The following is an 18,372-nucleotide window of genomic DNA, read 5'->3' on the forward strand; positions in this document are numbered from 1 at the left end:
TATATCGAAAAGCTTCCCATCTAGGACATTCATGTCCATAATATCCATCTCATGTAGGTTCTCTGGAATAGCATCCGGGTCCTCCTAAAGGAAGTAAAAAGCGGCTCTTAGTTTTGATGAAACCTATGCAAAATAACCCAACCCAGTTACATAGATCATATCCATAAACAACTTTATATGACAAAGCACCTGGCCGTCAACAGAGTCCTCCTCAAGGGTGCAATCATCAGGTTCATCCTGTCTCTTCCCTACAGAACGAAAAAAAAAAAAATGGTTTCAAACTATAACCTTGAAGCAAGTTTTGAGAAAATTTGTTAAACATGATAATGTAGAAAATGAGTTGAAAAAAAAAAGAAACATTAAAACACACTTCTTTACCTTTTGGGGTTCAGCTGAGGTGTTTTTTTTAAGGAGCTATCTCTAAGTGTACAATGATTCCCATCTGGATTCCCGCCTCCTCTTCTTCAATACTTCCAAAAATGAAAGCATGATTTATAGGAGTCATATACAAGCATAAACGCCACCCATCTGTCTACTGTTTACAGCCGCCTACAACAGCAATCCATAATTGTTCTACAATGACAACCTACACTTCATTCAATGCATATTACGCAAGCATTGAATTAAAAAACATACTGCAAAGCAAGTTTGATGTCAGTAACAATAGACAGTTGTGTAAAAAAAATAAATAATAATAAATGTTATAAAAACGCATGCATTTGACAAATTAACACTAGTAACCATCCACCCCAGTATGCATGCAAAGCATGTTTAATCTAATATATAACAGGGAGTTGTAAAGTTGATTGGAGATATGTCTATATCTGGAGTTATATCTCTTGCCTTTTTGAGTCTTTCTTTCTGAAAGCAGGCTCTTATTGCTTGCTGATGTCGAGATTTCGGCGCTTCAGCTCGGCCTTCAAATCGATCACTCTCAGCTCCGATAATTTACGAACCCCCGCCTCCACAGGCCCCACGTCTGGTGTAGACGAGTCTGACATGTTTTCAGGATGTAGAGAACGTTACGGTGGAAGCAGAAGGGACGAATCCTCTCTCTCTCTCTACCCCGCGCACACTCACCGGATTATAGATAGAGCATCGATAAACAGCGTTTTCTCAGTCAAAACAAAATGGCGCAGTCCACTAGTGTCCTGCGCATGCGCTCTGCCTTGGGATTTTAGGCGCATGCGCGCAAGCGTCCAGCATGGTCAAGGGCTGTTTGACAGAAGCGCGGGAATAACTGTTGTCCAAGAAGGTTTTTTTGCGAATAAGATGCATTACAGGTAGGAATGGAAATCCGAATATTAGACAAAAATAGTCTATTTAGTCAGTTATTAATAAAATTTTACATTAGCTTATGTGATGGTAATATTTAAGGACATTTTTGAAAGAGGTGCATGAACTTTATAACATTTGCCTGACTTTCCAAAAAATAATGTTACTTGGCGTTGAGGGTCTTTTTAGTGAGTAAAAAGAGCATATTATAATTACACATTGCGTGTGTCAGTCAAGGTCACCTAACATAGTGGTGTACTGATATGTTTTTAGAGGGTAAAAACATAGTGTATATGACATGCTAGATATGTATTTTGTTTAGCATGATGAAATTTAAGTGATTGATGCGTTACAATCATTACCACAGACAGAATCACTTGTTGGTGTAGTTTAATGAAAAAAAAAAAAAAAAAAACAACAACAACAAAAAAATTATGATAATTTAATGCACTGGCAAATGTATCAACAATAGGATACACTGTAAGCTGTAAAGGGTATACCAACTTTCTCTTTATTACATTACATTCACAAGCTTCTGTAACATGGCAGTCAGGGTGAAAATATAAAAAAATCACACTGTGGTAACATACACTGTAGCATCAAGATGCACAGCTTTGAACACTTTCCTGCTAAATGGAATTTGGTAAGTTGATAAATTTAAATGGGAGCTCCTGAGGAAGGCTAGAGCAAACTCTTGATGGCAGGAGGTTCTTGATTCAAAGTACTCAGGACATATGGTTTCCTCTGGTTCATTTTTTAGGCTAGAAAATGTGGGTGATTCCATGGGTCCTTGATAGCAGGACCATGATGATGTAGATGCAGATCTGATGGAGGAAGGGTTTAAGTCGGGCAGGTTAGCTCTGAAGCGTTTCACTGAAGGATGAAGACTCCATTATACTGGAGTTTTGTCGGTCAGAGGAGGAGGTGTGAGAGAGAGAGTCGTGGCTGGAGTGGAGGTTGAGGATTTTGACACTAATGGTTTTGCCTACACTGACTCTTTGCTCTTCCAAGACCTCTTCATCCAGATTAGTATACTTGTAGTGTAGACAAACAGTAAACGAGAGCTCTTTCTGCAAGGGGAAAGTAAGATATGCCTTATAATATACATGCGTTATAAGCAGGGGCGGCGTTAGGGGTGGGCTAAGGGGGCTGGAGCCCCGAATGTTTTCAGTAAAGCCCCGAATGTTTTTATTACCAACATGCATCAATGAGTTTTCATGCCCAATAAAGTCATTTATATTAGAGATTTAATTAAATAAATACCAAATAAATATCTCTCGACTCTCCGTCTACAGTGTCTGTCAATTTCGCGTTGTCATTCACACACCCGACAAAAACAGCACTGAGTCTAGTGCTTCTGATCGATTAACATGCTCAAACTGGCCAACCATCGATGGCCGTCATATGCGATCCAGCCAATGATATGAGATCTTTTTGGAGCCAGGCGGTTTGTTGGCGTGTAGTATTTTTACTAGATCAATTTATTTGAAAATTAAAATGGATATTTAGAAAATTCTTCAAAGAATAGCCAACACTTGAGCGCCAGAAACAACAGCTTCAGGTATCTGTAACTTTTAATCATAGTATTATATTTCTTTTTTGTTTTTAAATTGTGTCTGGTTAACGTTACATTTTGAACATCTAACATAGCGGTTCATGCAGCTTCAGTCTTTAGGACACACACACACACATGAAGCGGTTATAATGTTTGTTTATACGGTCTGTAGCAGACTTTTTCGTGTCAGGGCAACAATTCAATAAACAAGATAATAAAAAAAGACATATTTTACAAAAGGAAATGGTTCCAAACAAAGCATGTTGTTGTGCTCTGCAGCAACACACAGCGGTGTTTACTGAATAAATTTGCTTGAATAAATGATTCCCACTGACCCATTCATAAAAACAGTTGCTTACTTTTTCTGAATGAATCATCTGTTCGAGCGAATCCATCAGTTAAATGACTGGCCGACTCACCTCACATTAAGGCAGTGGCTTACCGCCACCTAGTAGCCAAGAAATACCATTCTAATTTTTTCATAATTTCTATATTTTTGTATTCCAAAGATGCATTTCAGTGGCTTGAGTATTCCGTTATCCAGAAATTCTGCATTCTGCTATTCTTGTCGTCTCTTTGGCAAGCATCCATATCGAAACAGCAAAGACACATTAACAAGTGCAAGTTTCTCCAACTGGAAAAGAGCTTTAGAATCATTCATAGAGCATGAACAAAGTAGCTCTTCATAAGGCTTCCATGACATGCTGGAAGAGCTACTAAAACAGCTGAAACACATGGAGATATGAATGATGCACAGACTTCAGTAGAGGGGTAAGGTTTATCTGCCAGACTGAATAACTTGAATCTGTTTACTGTAATGCATAAACACAGAGATAAAGACCTTTGACCGGTATATCTTTGTAGAGTAAGAGTATGTCAGTGCACTGCTTAATGTTTGCTTCTTATCCCTGTTCTACCAGGACAGAGTGTAGCCAGTCAGGCTTGATTGTAAAAGAAAAGAAAACTGAGAGACAGAGGCAAAAAAAAGCGAGATAGAGACACAAACATAGCATATGTGTCAGATGACAAGGGATAAACTTTAAATAAAATGTTTAAATTTGTTTTTGGTATATTTTAAACTCAAGTGACATCTTTCTGATTTATAAATAAAAAGTCACTACAGGATTTTTCTGGGATAAGCCCCGGATCTCCACTCACCCTAGAACCGCCCCTGGTTATAAGTAATACATTAAATATACAGGGATTGGACAAAATATTGTGAACACCCATTATTATACAGGTTAAATAAAATTTGTTTAGGGCAAGAGTGAAAAAACAAAGGTGATTATCTGTGTATTTACTCTTTCAGTGTTAGTAAAGCACTTCCTGAGAGGATTAGCAGACTTCCAAGAACAAACAATTGAAGCCTGTTTAGCAGGAACATCCGTAAGCCTTAAACATCTGCCAATTTGTTCAGTGTTTTAGGAACAACAGTCTTCGAACAATTTTAATCCGATCTAAGATACAGCGCACAGCGACGTGTCAACAAGACTTTATGCCAACAAAGACAAGTAGCAGGTGAAGACGACAAAAGTGGATGATATGGGGCGCTTGTTCGAAAACTATGAAGAAGCTAAGCTGTCTGTGAGTAGTTTGCACGTAGGCAAGCCCTCAACGTGTCACCATTAAATACCCAGATTCCACAAAAAACTAGTGAAACTATCCCAGTAGAAACCTTTACAAAGCCAGACATCAATGAAAGTGATGTACCTGCTAAAATTGTAATCACCAATCACTAAATGGTGTGATTCTTAAACCTGATGTTAAAACTTCAGACATCATAGCCCTGGCGCATGGACAAATCACCCCTGAAAAACTCCTGATCGCGTTATATATATATTACCAAACGGCACTGTGAACATTTGTGGAGAGAAGAATGAGAAGCAGATTCCCTTCTTGCACCGGATCTCTGAAAATAAGGGGGCTGATAGATGACATTCCAGAGAGAATACGAGCTCAAAGTCGTATGACTCTATTCTAAGAAGGATGGAAGGCTGTATTAAAGGCAAATAGTGGTAAAAACACCTTACAAGATATGGGGCAGACAGCGTGTGCACAGACATGCGGAGACATTATTAGCTGTAAATATTATACCTTTTGTACTGTAAATGTTTTCGACCACAACGGTTAAATGAGACAATAGGTAAACTGTACACAGCATTGCATTCAAAACTTCTCAACCAACACATTGTCCTGCATTGTGTCGCTGGTTATGCCTCTGGACTGCTGCTGAGCACACATTGCAGGTTTTGGAGGAGCCATGGCTTTTGGCAGAGTGGATTATGCAGGAAGGTGGGACGTGCTTTCAAAGCTAGGCTTGGGTTATTGCTTCTGAAATCACTACCCTACCTTTAAGAGGGATCCCTCCACCCCACAAAATGGTAAAATTCTTGTCATTAATGCACGTTAAGAATCGTTCCATGTCGTACTCCAAACCTGGTCAAAAGCTTCGTAATTGTTCTTCGGGCAACAACGATTTAAGATATTTTGGATGGAACCGGGAGGGTGGAGTCCTGTGACGGTACTATGGGTACTGCCAAGTACATAACAGTTTCAAGGTCCATAAAAGTTTTGAAAGTCCTCATCATCAAAGAACTACTTTCCATCTGCCAGAATCAGACGGTGCTGCATATCTGGGTTATATGAAGACTGAACGGTAAACACTTTTTGTAAGCGATATGAAAACAAAAATAAAAATCGGACTTTAATTCAACAATTCCTTTGTCACTCGTTCTCCGCTCTGTGTCTCTTCCTCTTCTATCACCCATATCGTGCTTGCGTTTGCTCTTCTGTTAGGCTCATCCGCGCCACAACAAGGATGCACTGGCTTTTCTTTCAAATCAAAGCACTTCCAATATGCACGTAAGAAAAACAGCACATCCTTGTGGCGTGGAGTGATACAGAAGATTCATGCAGCATTAACGGTGATATGGAGAGAAACAGAGGGACACTGTTATTATATTTATGCAGTCTTATTGGGACCAGTCACAGGACCTCTACTGGAGTTTCATCCAAAATATCTTAAATTGTGTTCCGAAGCCGACGAACGTAGCTTTTACGGGTTTGCAACGACATGGGGGTAAGTGATGTAATGAGGCACAAACTTTCATTTTTGGGTGGAGTAATTCCTTTAATAACGAAATATTGCCTAATTTCCAGGTGTTTCCTCATATTTTGCACCAACGCCCTAGTAAGTATACTGTTGGCAACATACTGTACCTTGAGCCTTTGCAGTCAGGGGCACTAATACGATGTGAAGAGCTGAGGCTGTTCCAGAGGCAGTAGATCATCCATGGACCGTCAGTAAGCTACCAGCCCAAGAAGACTCTCCTGATTGGCTGTGCTTCAGGTCTACTTCAGGACCCTGAAATTATATCATTGTTCAAAAAAACTGACTACAAAAGATAAACCCAGTTAAAGCAGGCTGCCATGGAAAAGGCAATGTAATTTAAATTAATAGGAAAGCAATTAATGATATCACTCGTTTGTTGATAGTTTTCTCAGGACTACTATTTCAATACATTCTTTGCTGATCAAGAAAGTCATTTAACCTCCACACCCTGGCTGTAAAATCGAGAAAGCTGAGGCAGAGCAGTACACAAATGTCATTTAGAGAGTCTTCCAATATCCGAGAGTAGTTAGATGATCTGATATTGGGAAACTCTGCAGCAAAACCTAGCTGTACCTTGACACCACGGCAATTCGAACTGAAGACAGCAGCTCTCTGGGAGGACTGGAACAATTCACACACAATCGTCATTATGTATATCATAATTTTATCTATATCCGAAGTGCTTTGCTTAAGGATACAAACTAAAAGGGTTTTATTATGAAAAGGTCGAACCATGAGCGATGGCCCACTGTACTAAGTTTCGCGTTGATGCTGTGACTTGGGCATGCTGGAGCCTGAATGCTGTCTGTCAGGGCACGACGCTCCGAGAGATTGCTGCGCAGCTCTAGGAGCCTGCCGACCACACGGAGTGATTTCACACCTTCCCAATGTCTGCAATGGACACTGACTCTGTAAAACTATGTGGTCACACTTGCTGGCTAATCGCAGTTTTTTTTTTTTATAGGATCACTATGATGTAGATGGTGACTTAAATTTAATTGCACATTTTGTTACAACAAAAATGTCACATAACCAAAATGATTTGAACATTAATCCCCAAACCGTTCAGCGCTACTTTGTCAAGTATGACCGTGCCCTTTCCTGGCTCCATCATGTCGCTTTTATTCCTTAAGGAAGCTCATGAAGATTCCATTAGAGAGATCGTCTTTATTTTACTTCAAAAGCTTCGGCATCAACACACCTGAATCCAGATGTGAAGATTGTAAATCACAAATTTCTAGATGTCAAAAAAATGTACTGTCATTGCATTAGACCGTTACGTGGCATAGCCAAACACTAATGTTTGCTGTCACTCTCAAGGGGCCAGGTTGTGGGATGCTCTCGTCATTTGTGATTTCTGAATGAACAACACAACATGAAGTCAGTTTCAGTACAATTTCATTAGGTGCACAATAATTCAGAAAACTGATAAACTCAAGTGAAATTCAAACTGCACGCTGTTCCCGGCCCGAGGCACACAGGTCGTGAGACAAGGTAGAAAGGCACACATTAAGTCCCGTCTGGCGCTCTTGCATGCGCTGGTAACACATCCTGACCACCCAGAGGCAGTGCTTGAATGTATAAGAGGCTGGCGCATCGATGGGTACCATGAAACTGTTCCCATAGTTTTTGCAAAAAAAATAGCCATGACCAGCAAAGTACAACCAGCCTGGTGGACATGGATGAAATGATCCAAATGTTTTTAATAAACAACAATCAGGATGTATAGAACTATAGAATTGGGCCTAACATCTATAGTTGTAGAAGTCTAAATGATGCAACAAAGAACTAACCATAAACACCTCGATCCACAGCAGCAAGAACTCAGTAAACAGCACTATGCATCTCCTGCCAGTTTGAGGTCCAGCAGAGAGACGACTTTTAAAGTCTAACTGGCGTAGAAGGTTTGTCAGCTCATGACACATCTCCATGGGAGCTCTCGATCTGCCGGTGATGCAGGTAGTTCATGTTCCGCCGATAAGCAGTGCTACCTTATCAGGGTGGCTATAAATCTTTTGAAGTGACAAGATTGACATAGCAGATCCTCCGAATACAATAAATGCGCAAGAGTAACCACCACACTTCTGCTTATCACTTACCGCAACATCACCCATTTTGCCTTGGACCTTCATCAGAAACCACCTGGTAAAACATAAGGTTGCATGTGAGTGACAAGAAAGCATCAGTAGATGTGTTAAATTCAAACAATTAAACAGATTGTGCTTACCTACTTTAGCGCTTCCCATGAGGCATCAGAAAAGGAACCAGGACCTGAGTGAAAACAGGCCATGCTATAAAGAAAAGTCTTTTATCTATTTATTCATTTATATTCAAGGGGATAATTATAAATAATTTTGTCTTGCCGTCTTACCGATGTTTAACTTGGACCTGATCACTCTCACGCTTCATGATAGAGGTTGTAAACCTTGCAGTAATATGTACCTCTGTCTGCTGTGGTTTATGCATGGAATCTGAGGACAAGCACATATAGTATGCCCAAGTAAATTGCAAGTGAATTACTCTACACATTTCAACCTGTGAGACTTTTGATTAGTACCTTTAAGAGTGCTTCTAGTACACGTTTATGGCATTGGCTGTTTGTTAAGATAACCATTGGAACTGGGGAGGCGGATTGGCCTGAGCAGTGCATTCAAGATAGAGAGTGTCTCCCTCCATCAACACCGTGAGGCCTAGGTTGCCGAGTTTAATATACACCCCACTAGCTGACGAAGGGAAGTAGTCACTGCTGGAACCTGCAATGTGACGGTAATTTATCAGTGATGAAGGAAATGTGATTAATTTCAGACTCAGCTTAAAGTGAAATCTTCACATGCCTGCACTTGCGCCTCCAGACCTCACTATACGTACATGATCCGCCAGTTGGAGAAACGTACTTGTCCCCAGAACTTACACGGCAGATGTAGGGGCCCTGTTGAGCCGGACTAACAGGATTCAGCACCAGCTCTGGGCCATTGCCTCTTGGCACCTACCGAGAACATTAAGAACCAGACTAGTTTATATTCTTAGGGTAATATTTCGAGTAGGTTTAGACTTAGGGTAATATTAAGTAGGTTCATTTAATATCCAATAGGTTCAGTTACACATTGAGTGCACCAACCTCATCTTTGCCATTGAACCACTGGTAGGGTGTAGAGTCCACAGGTCCGACCGTGCCTCTGCAGCTCAGAACCACGGGACTTCTTTCCTTGGTACCACGGGGACCGCTGATCTCTGTGGCTGGAGTGTGATGTCAATCTGCTCCATCACGACTGCGCCCAACAAAACAAATAAACACTGAGTGAATATGACTCACCGCCTCTTCGTGCTTGGGTTACCAAACCAAACTCTAACCACAAAGGGAGGCACACCACAGTGAGGATGGAGGATTGAGGAACTGTTCTAGATTCAGATCATAATCATTTTGTTATATGTATTTAGCTACCATGTGTAGTGATGAACCCAACAGCCCTCTCTGTGGTCTCGATTGTTCTTCATGACATTGAAGCAGGGAACACAAAGCCAAGGTGCACCCTCTATCTGCAAGGAGCGGCAAGCATGGTATCCGGCCCAGGACTTGCCATGTGGTGACTTAGCACTTTGCAAAACCTGGGGCCCCTGAGCAGTTCCAGTCAGCTCTTTGTCACTACAAAAAAGTAGATCCTGTACTTGTGAATCGGTCACAACCCGTTGACAGTATCGGTTAGTTATTTCAAACAATTGACGTCTATATATTTCCTAGGCCCATAGCAGAACTGGTTGGCTGTTCGGCCACTGCCTTTGCCAGCTGTTTCCAAACCACACTCTAGATTGTCTAAGCATGTAACCAATTCCTGTTTAGCGTTGCCGGCCGTCGCTCAGGGTTTTCTACACCCAAATTCTTGTCCGCCCATAACTTGGTAAATGATCTGAGAAATAAATGACAAAGGAGTTTTATTTAAAAAAAAACAATCGTCAGACAGTTTTTTTTTTTTCAAGATGTACGATTTAGTTTTCAGTTATTCAACAAAATGTTGGTGCCTATTTTTTTTTAAATCAACTTGAATATGAAAATTACATTTCTGTACACTTTTACTGACTCTACGTGTTTTTATCTAGACTTGTGTAAAAGACTTCTCTTTTTTCCTTATCATCTAAAGAATATTTGCTATTGTTACAAACCCTATATTACTATTATTTTTTCTATTTTTTTTTTTTTCAATCATATTAAAAACACCTAAATAAACACACACACAAAACTAGACATTACGAGTTTATATTACCGCATGACTTTGTTCCTGTGGCGGTATGTAAAGAAGATCCTACCAACGTGAGCCTATATTAGTAACTGAAATGCGGAACCTAATGCACTCTATATTTTTTTCTGTATACGAAACATTTGTCAATGGTTTAGGAAAAAGTAAATTTAAATTACCAAACCAAAGAGGAATTGATCAAAACTAGTCACATGAGGAAGAAGATCGACATATTGCAGTTAGATCACATGATCACTTAGTGTAAACTAATATAAGTGGTTCGATTTCATCTTGCCAAAATGAAATATATCAAATGAAAAGCTGTTTTTTAATCAATTCAACTTTAACTTGACAAAAACACTTACCTGTTTATACGGTAATTCTCAACCGCAGACTCCCACCCCAGTGAGTTTTATCCCCGGCTTCATAAAACCATAAGTTGTCAAGCCGACCGCAGCACACAAATATTATTTATTTAATGAAATATGATCTCACTGTACGCACTCTGATTATCAATAATCGGTCACTATAAATATCCCGTTTAACTCACTTTGGATCAGTTACTGCGACTAATGCTTATCAGACTCCGGCAAATACCATTATGGTAAACATCCGCAGGAGTTCTGTCTTTTTTTTTCAGTCAGCGTAGTTCCTCTTATCTAACATGTATTTTGCATGCACTGGCCACCACGCGCAGCATGAGCTTTTTACTTCAATCACCTTCCCTCGACCCCTATAGCAGCAAAGCCCATCTTGCATGTCGAACGAGTCACTCCTGTTTGAAGAAGAGGTGTGACCCGCGTAACCGTCACATCAACGTGGCCAAATAGTACAAGACAGACAAACAGGACTGAATTAATTTGTACTATTAAACGATTTCCAACAATTTTTGTTGACAATTAGACTCATATAATATATAACAAAAACAACTGAAGGAAGAAAATTGAATTGATGAAGAAAATACACGTTGACATTGCGCATTAGAATTATTATTATCAGAGCATATTTTTTTTCATGTGAGACAGGAAGTAAGAAAAAAAAACACAATAATACAAAGAATGACAACAAAAACTAACATCCACTTGATCCTCAGACATAGTACCAGCACACCAGCAAACCTGAAAGTTTGCTTATCTTGTCAGCACTGATTTGGTTCGTTACAACACTGGAAAAGAAGATAAACTTCTCCAATATCTGAAGTGCGCCTCAGGTAATGTCCACTGTGAATGCTGGGAAGGCAAAGGTCACCCAGGCCTTTGCTCACCAAAGACACATGGATTAGTCCAAAGTCTTCTACACTTATTTTGCCTTTAGCAGTTTATTATGTCTCCAAATTATGCTCCTCCTTAAAAGCTTCCAGCGGACACTATTCCCGGTGCGTTTTATTGGACTGTCTTTGTTCATTGACAGTTCGTTGGGATGATTGTGTTGTTTTGGGGATAGTTAACATTTTTTTGGGTATGTAACCGCCAGATCCACACTGTCAAACAAGAAACCTGAAGGTATAGGACATTAGTTGTCTAGTATACAAGCAGAAATATGAGCGTCATGCCTGGTTTATTTTTCTAGCTTGAGATGCAGTAAATGCATTTGAAATATTTATTTCACCACATGTCAGCATAATAATAGCTATGAGAAAAAAGATAAAACAACTAGGCAAAAAAAAATTGAATTGTTGTTATCTCTCATAATTCTGACATTTTTCACTCACTTGCGCAATTGAGAGAACGTCAAAGTCTGGCGAATTTTAATATATACACCCTTGGCAACTGCAACATAAAAATTCACAATATACCTTTCATTTATATCTTTCGGTAGTCGGTTAGTGAGAAACAAAAAGCAGAATTGTGAGATGTAAACTAAATTGAAAAAGGTGTAAGACACATCAGAATTAATTAAAAAAAAAAAAAAACTCGTGAGATGTGTAAATCATCGCAAATTACACGTTTAGAATTTTGAATTGTGAGATATAAAAAAGTCTGAATTGTGAGATACAAAAATTGCAATATATTATATATTATATATATATATATATATATATATATATATACTATATATATATATATATATATTCATGATAATTATTATTATTATTATTATTAATTATTCTGTTGCGTATAACAGAGCTTCCATAAACTAAATGCACTTATAAAGCACAAAGTAAAATCACCATCATACCATTCTCTGGGTATCCTCCTTGGGTTTAATAAGAGGATCCTCCTCGCCTTTGTTTAAAGATGTTGGCTCCAATTGCATGAGTGCAAAGTCTCACTGGATCCTTACATACTTCTGGACCCTTAAAAACCTTCCTTTACCATTCCTTTACCTTTGCCTTTGGTAACTAAAAAAAAAAAAAACATGGAATAATAGTTCATAAAAAATAGCTATTTACATATTTTAATGTAAAAATGTCATATGAAATATAATCATATTAAAACAATATAAATAAAAAAAACAAAAATAAAGACCATTATATAAATATAATATTAGACAAAAATTCACAAGGTCAGAAGTTGCCAGGGTAATGTTGACATTGAATGGATACAAATAAAAACTGAGTACACAAACACCACCTTACCTGGTTTCTTACTAGCATAAACTACGGGACTGAACCCGTAGAGTGTTAATAAAAAGATCGTTACAAGCATTCAGAACAGGCAATGGGGGGTTCATCCTCGTTAAAGCAATGAAGTACGCTATGTGCCCATTGTGCATCTTCAGATCTTCCACCATGCTGTCTGAACTGTACATGTACGTCCCATTCCGGGTGTATTAAACCGCAACACGCATGCGCACTTTACGCACACAGTCTAGATCCAAAATGGAGCCCCATGTTGGCACAAACATCACAGTTTCCAATAGCGCTCTATATCAAGCAGCACAATAATAATTTTGTAAACATACAGTGTTACACAATCTGAACCACGAAGGTGCAAAAATGAAATAAATAAAAGTAAATCCACATCATTGCGTCTAAACCAGTCACGCATACCCTTAACTAGAGGGGACAGTAAAGCCGAGGCTATTTAATAAACACCATCAGTTCGGACGAAAGCTGGTTGATGCAGAGAAGCTAGCTAACATGTCGGAGTACAACTCGGTTCAAAAAGGCTCTTTAAAAAAAAACTGAAAGGAGTCTCTTGTAGCAAGTAAAAAGTATGTATTTGTTTTATCTTAATGCTTAACTAGATATATATATATTTTTATAGCTGTGTTGTGGGAAAATGTTGCCATTGCCTTCACGGCAGCCGTTAGCTGTTATGCTAGCTCAGTGTTGTTGTGCGCGTTATATAATACAACTAAGTGATTGAGTGTAATTTACTTTTTGCTTTTTTTTCCACAGGAAAAAGAAGAAGGACAAGGAAAGGAAGCGTTTAGAGGAGCAGATTTTGACCAGTCAAAACGAAGAAGGAACGAAGAAAGTTTATGTCGATAAAAGGACACCAGCACAAATTGCGTTCGACAAACTACAAGAGAAAAGGGTGTGTGTGTGTTCTGTTATTCATGTGACATAGAAGACAAGATCATTACGTAATTAATTGACTTTCTGTGATTATTTCAAATGCTGAGTAATGAAATTACGTACTTCTAATTTGTCTTTTTTTTTTTTTTTTTTTTTTTACTGACTGAAATTGCGGTTTGACTTGCTATTGGGTTGTAAAATATCATTCTCACTTTGTAACTTTTTAATAGCAAATGGAAACTATTGAATTTTAAAGAAGGCCTCCAAAACAACACAAGAGAAGAGTTGAGGTAAGTCTGTCACTGCTAATGTTGACATATATTGATTGGTAGCCTGTTTGTGTGTGTGGTGTGTGTGTGTGTGTGTGGTGATGTGTGAATAACATCTTTTGTGTGTTACAGGATTTCAACAGACACCTGGACGCACTGACGGAGAGCATTACGACATTCCCCAAAGTCAGCGTGGACGAAATAAATATGTATGGATTTTCGACTGGTTGCATTTCAGAGCAAAATCAGCTGCCATGATGTTACCGTACATGCTTCTTCTGCTTACTCTGCAACAAAACCATTTCCATTTGGGATGTATTAAAATTATTCACTGTATATTGAGATTATGTTTTGTAGGTTTGGTTAAAACTATTTAAGATTTTGAAGTTGGGTTTTTGTTATTGTACCTATGGTAACTTTTAATTCTCTTGCTTGCCCCTATGTTATATCAAGTGTAAAAGAATCTGGGGGCCTCGTCTTTGATGGTGAGCTGAACGCTTGATAAAACAGGTTAATTGTTCTGGTTAAGTCTAGTTTTGTCCATTTGAGAATCTTTAGGCAAAGTATAATCATGTCTTGTAAGTCATTTACTCACCCTCATGCTGCTGCAATCCGGGTATGATCTTGCTTTCTTCTGTGGATAAAATCATAAATAAAGTCAGCAAACAGCACAAAAATAACCGCATCATTATTCATGCTGCAATGCATGCTAGGAGCTCACAAATCTACAACACAAGTGGGTCAGTGTTGTGTAAGTTCACTCTAAAAAATTAATTAATAGGACTCCTAATTACATATTATAGCAGTGTAATTAGATTACTGTAGCATTTCTACTCCGGATGAAAAAATATTGATTATTTATAACTAATTACTTTCTATCATCCTCCACCAGCTGAACGATACAAAAAAATACACAGAAAAACCTATATAAAATTTTTTTTTTTCAAAAAAAAATAAAACAAAAAAAATTGCATACATTTTTCTTGAACTAACTAAAGGCATTTACAAGGGAGGCTCCATTGAACAGTTTTTAACATCTGATGTTATGTTTTGATGTTAAATCCACTGTTTATATAGACTTGTTCTATAGTCTACACAGTAATTTAATGCAACTCACGATCTTTAGTAAATTCATTATATACCAAAAAACATTAAGAAACACAATTTAAGTAAAATAACATAAAAACACAATATAGATGTACAAACAAAGTCTAATACAATAAAAGTCTAAAAGCAGAAAAAACATATTATGATGCTGTATGGCCCAAAAATCATGTTGCAACACAAGTCTACCTGCAGAAGGCGCTGTTGGATTGGTCTTAACCCAACTGAATCCAACATGCAATCACATGCAATAACTTTCAGTCTACCCTTCAGTCTTGTCTTCATTATTATTTTTTCTTTTATTCACCCGTGGTCAGTGACTTGCTTCATTTCTTTTAGTTTCTTCTAATTGAGAAATTCACTAGTCTAATCTAGTCTAGTCACATCTAATAGCCTAGAATTGTTGGCAACTGGGGCTACTTTTTTATTATTATTATTATTATTATTAGGTATGTTCAGTCAGTGAAATCTCATTTCATAAGGATCTTCTACCAGCCAGTTGCTTGCGTGGGTCGGGTGATTTGTGCGTGTGCTCTGAACAAACATGAAGCACGGAAAACCACACAGTCCTCTTGCTAATTACTCCCTCATAAACCGAGCCTATATCAAAGCTGCACCACAGTGTATAATCACAAATCAGTTAGGCCTATTTTGCAATGTACACACAATACAAAAACTGCACAAACTTACATTAAAGAGCCATCAAAGACTCAATAAACAAATCAACTACAAATAGACCAAACTCAATACAAACATAACACTGGTTCTTTCAAACTTTTTTTTTTTTAATCTAAAAAAAAACTAAAAAAAAACCTGAACTTTGTGTTTTAATTAACAAAACAATCATAACATCAAACCTTTCAAACTTTTTTTTTTTTAATCTAAAAAAAAACCTGAACTTTGTGTTTTAATTAATGTGCAGTGTCTGTGGCTTATGCCTTACAAATGTAGTGCATAATAAAATCATTTATAAATTGATATGAATTAAAATTAAATTGATAAATAAAATTAAGAGTAATTACGTTCATTTATACATATAATTATTTATGTAGCATGTTGTTATCTAATTATAACATTTAAATATATAGAGAAATAATATTTGTAGATAGATAGATATACGTTTAGTATAATAGTAATTATATATAACTGTATGTTGTAATATATATTACTTTTTAGTCTTTATTATATATATATATACATACTTAATTATATTATACAGGTATTACAGTATTATGTTACCTTATTGTAGTGTACGAAATTATTTAAAATAGTTAAATAATAATTTTAAATATCGTATCGTATATATATATTATATATATAATATATAGATATAGTTTGTATATGACCGTACACAGACAGTTTTGTTGTTTTAGGGGAATACAGGTCTGATATTGGGTCAGTTTCTTCTACTGGCATCCCCCAGGGCTCAATTTTAAGACCCTTACGTTTTAGTCTTTATTTATTCCCCGATTGTTATCTTTTGATACGAAATGGGTATCAAGTATCACTTTTAGGCCGACGACACAAATGTATATTCATTGTAAACAATATGTCAGAGTGAGGCTGTCTCATTCTTCACTTAAATGTTTCTCTGAGATAAAATCATGGATGGCTAATAATTTTCTGTGCTTAAATGGACATAAGATTGAGGTACTGCTTACTGGTTCTCCTCATCAACTCAGTAGGTTTGACCAAAGTCCTCTTTTCATTGATGGCTCTGTACTTGAATTCCAGAGCAAATTAAGAAATCTAGGAATGATCTTTGATTCCTCATTGACATTTGACCCTCCCATACAAAGCGAATTCTTGAATTTCTTTTTTTTTTTTTTATCTAAGAGATATATTGCAGAATTTTGCCCCATGCTGCAGAAAAGTAATTATTAATATAGTTGTCACCCATCTTGCATTGATTATTGTAATGCACTTCTTATTGGGGTTTTCTGAGCATACTTTAAGTGCAGTATGTTCAAAATTCAAAATATTAAATATTAATTTATTTGATTAAATTTTTTTTTTTTTTACTACATTTCGCCTTGAGTCATATATTTACAAAACCTCAGACACTACACTTTAATTTAGAATCTAGTCATAAATTACTGTTGTAATATATAAATATATCAATTGCATAATTTGTGTTGCTTTATTTTTAGTGTTGTTTATTTTAGGTTTTCCGTGCACTAAACCTCCCCAGAGCCAATATCCACAAAACCCCAGACGCTGCACCTTAATTAGACGCTAGTCATAAATTAGCGTTGCCGTGGATTCTCTGGGTCTGTGACACTGCAATAGTGTCACATATGGTTCTGATGAGAATGTATTTATGTTTATCTAACATCGGACTTTTGATAAGGTTCAACTGCTATGCTGATGTAACTCTTTGTCTTATATTGTGCTCGGGCTCTTATCTTTAAGAATTTAATACATAGTTAGCTTTCGTCTAGTACAGTTTGTGGCTTTTTTCATTTTCAGTTCAATTAAATGCATCAAGAGCTGAACCGGCAGCTTGCAATTATTTCAGTTATTACTAAATTGTATGCAACTGTCTAAATTATAACTGTCACTAGACATGTCACAATGGAAATTCCCATTAGAAGCTGCCAAGGTTTCATTTAAGCACCCATATAAACGTTCACCTTTTTTTTTTTTTTTTTTCATTTTTCAGTTTAAAAGTAGAGAGAAGTGCATATGTGCTTCAATTTGTACAACCCATGCTGTTTGTTACCTTCACAACTGATGTAAAAATCCATAAAATGCTGTTATACATTAAGTTTTGCTGACTTTTTTAGCATACTATTCTTTTGGGGTTGAAGGGGGCACTTGTGTACTGTCCCCACTTTTTTGCAATTAAAGGATCAGTCTTAACCCCCGATGAGCCCACAAAACTCATCACCCAAGATGGTCTGTAATCATGAGCGTGCTGCCTGTACAGCCCACATGGGCTAAACACAGAGCTCGAACCCACAGACATAATGAAAGTGCTGTAACTGAGATACGAGCCTCAATGAAAAACAGAAGGGCTTCAGAGCAGGATCCACATCAGTAAATAAACTATTATTATAAAAACAATCTAATATATACGTATTAAAAATAATAAATATTATTTTGTTATAAATAACACATTTATAAATAAATGTATGTATACATTTATTATTCACTGATAAATAATGCATTTTTAATGTATTATAAAATAATAAATGATTATTAAAAAATTATATTTATTTTATAAATATATTATTTACTGATGAATAAATGCATTTTTTAATTCATTATGAAGTAACATTATTAAAAACAAGGTGTTATTTTGCTATAGATAACATTTCTTTATAAATGTATTTACTGATAATGCATTTATTAATTTATTA

General features: G+C 37.0%; 1 long non-coding RNA gene and 2 pseudogenes across 1 annotated transcript; 1 reads left to right on the top strand and 2 right to left on the bottom strand.

Annotated features, from left to right (window-relative positions):
• LOC122135009 lies at positions 1–436 on the bottom strand. The gene is made up of 3 exons (XR_006153271.1): positions 379–436; positions 190–248; positions 1–84 (listed from the first exon to the last, which is right to left on the bottom strand). It is a non-coding gene; the product is annotated as an uncharacterized LOC122135009 (long non-coding RNA).
• Positions 437–1,881: 1,445 nt separating this feature from the next.
• On the bottom strand, positions 1,882–10,926 carry LOC122134977 (annotated as a pseudogene).
• A 2,274-nt stretch (positions 10,927–13,200) lies between these two features.
• Positions 13,201–14,279, top strand: LOC122134026 (annotated as a pseudogene).
• The last annotated feature ends 4,093 nt before the right edge of the window (positions 14,280–18,372 follow it).

Source organism: Cyprinus carpio, chromosome A22 (genome assembly GCF_018340385.1).
Source record: "Cyprinus carpio isolate SPL01 chromosome A22, ASM1834038v1, whole genome shotgun sequence".
Lineage (NCBI taxonomy): Eukaryota > Metazoa > Chordata > Actinopteri > Cypriniformes > Cyprinidae > Cyprinus > Cyprinus carpio.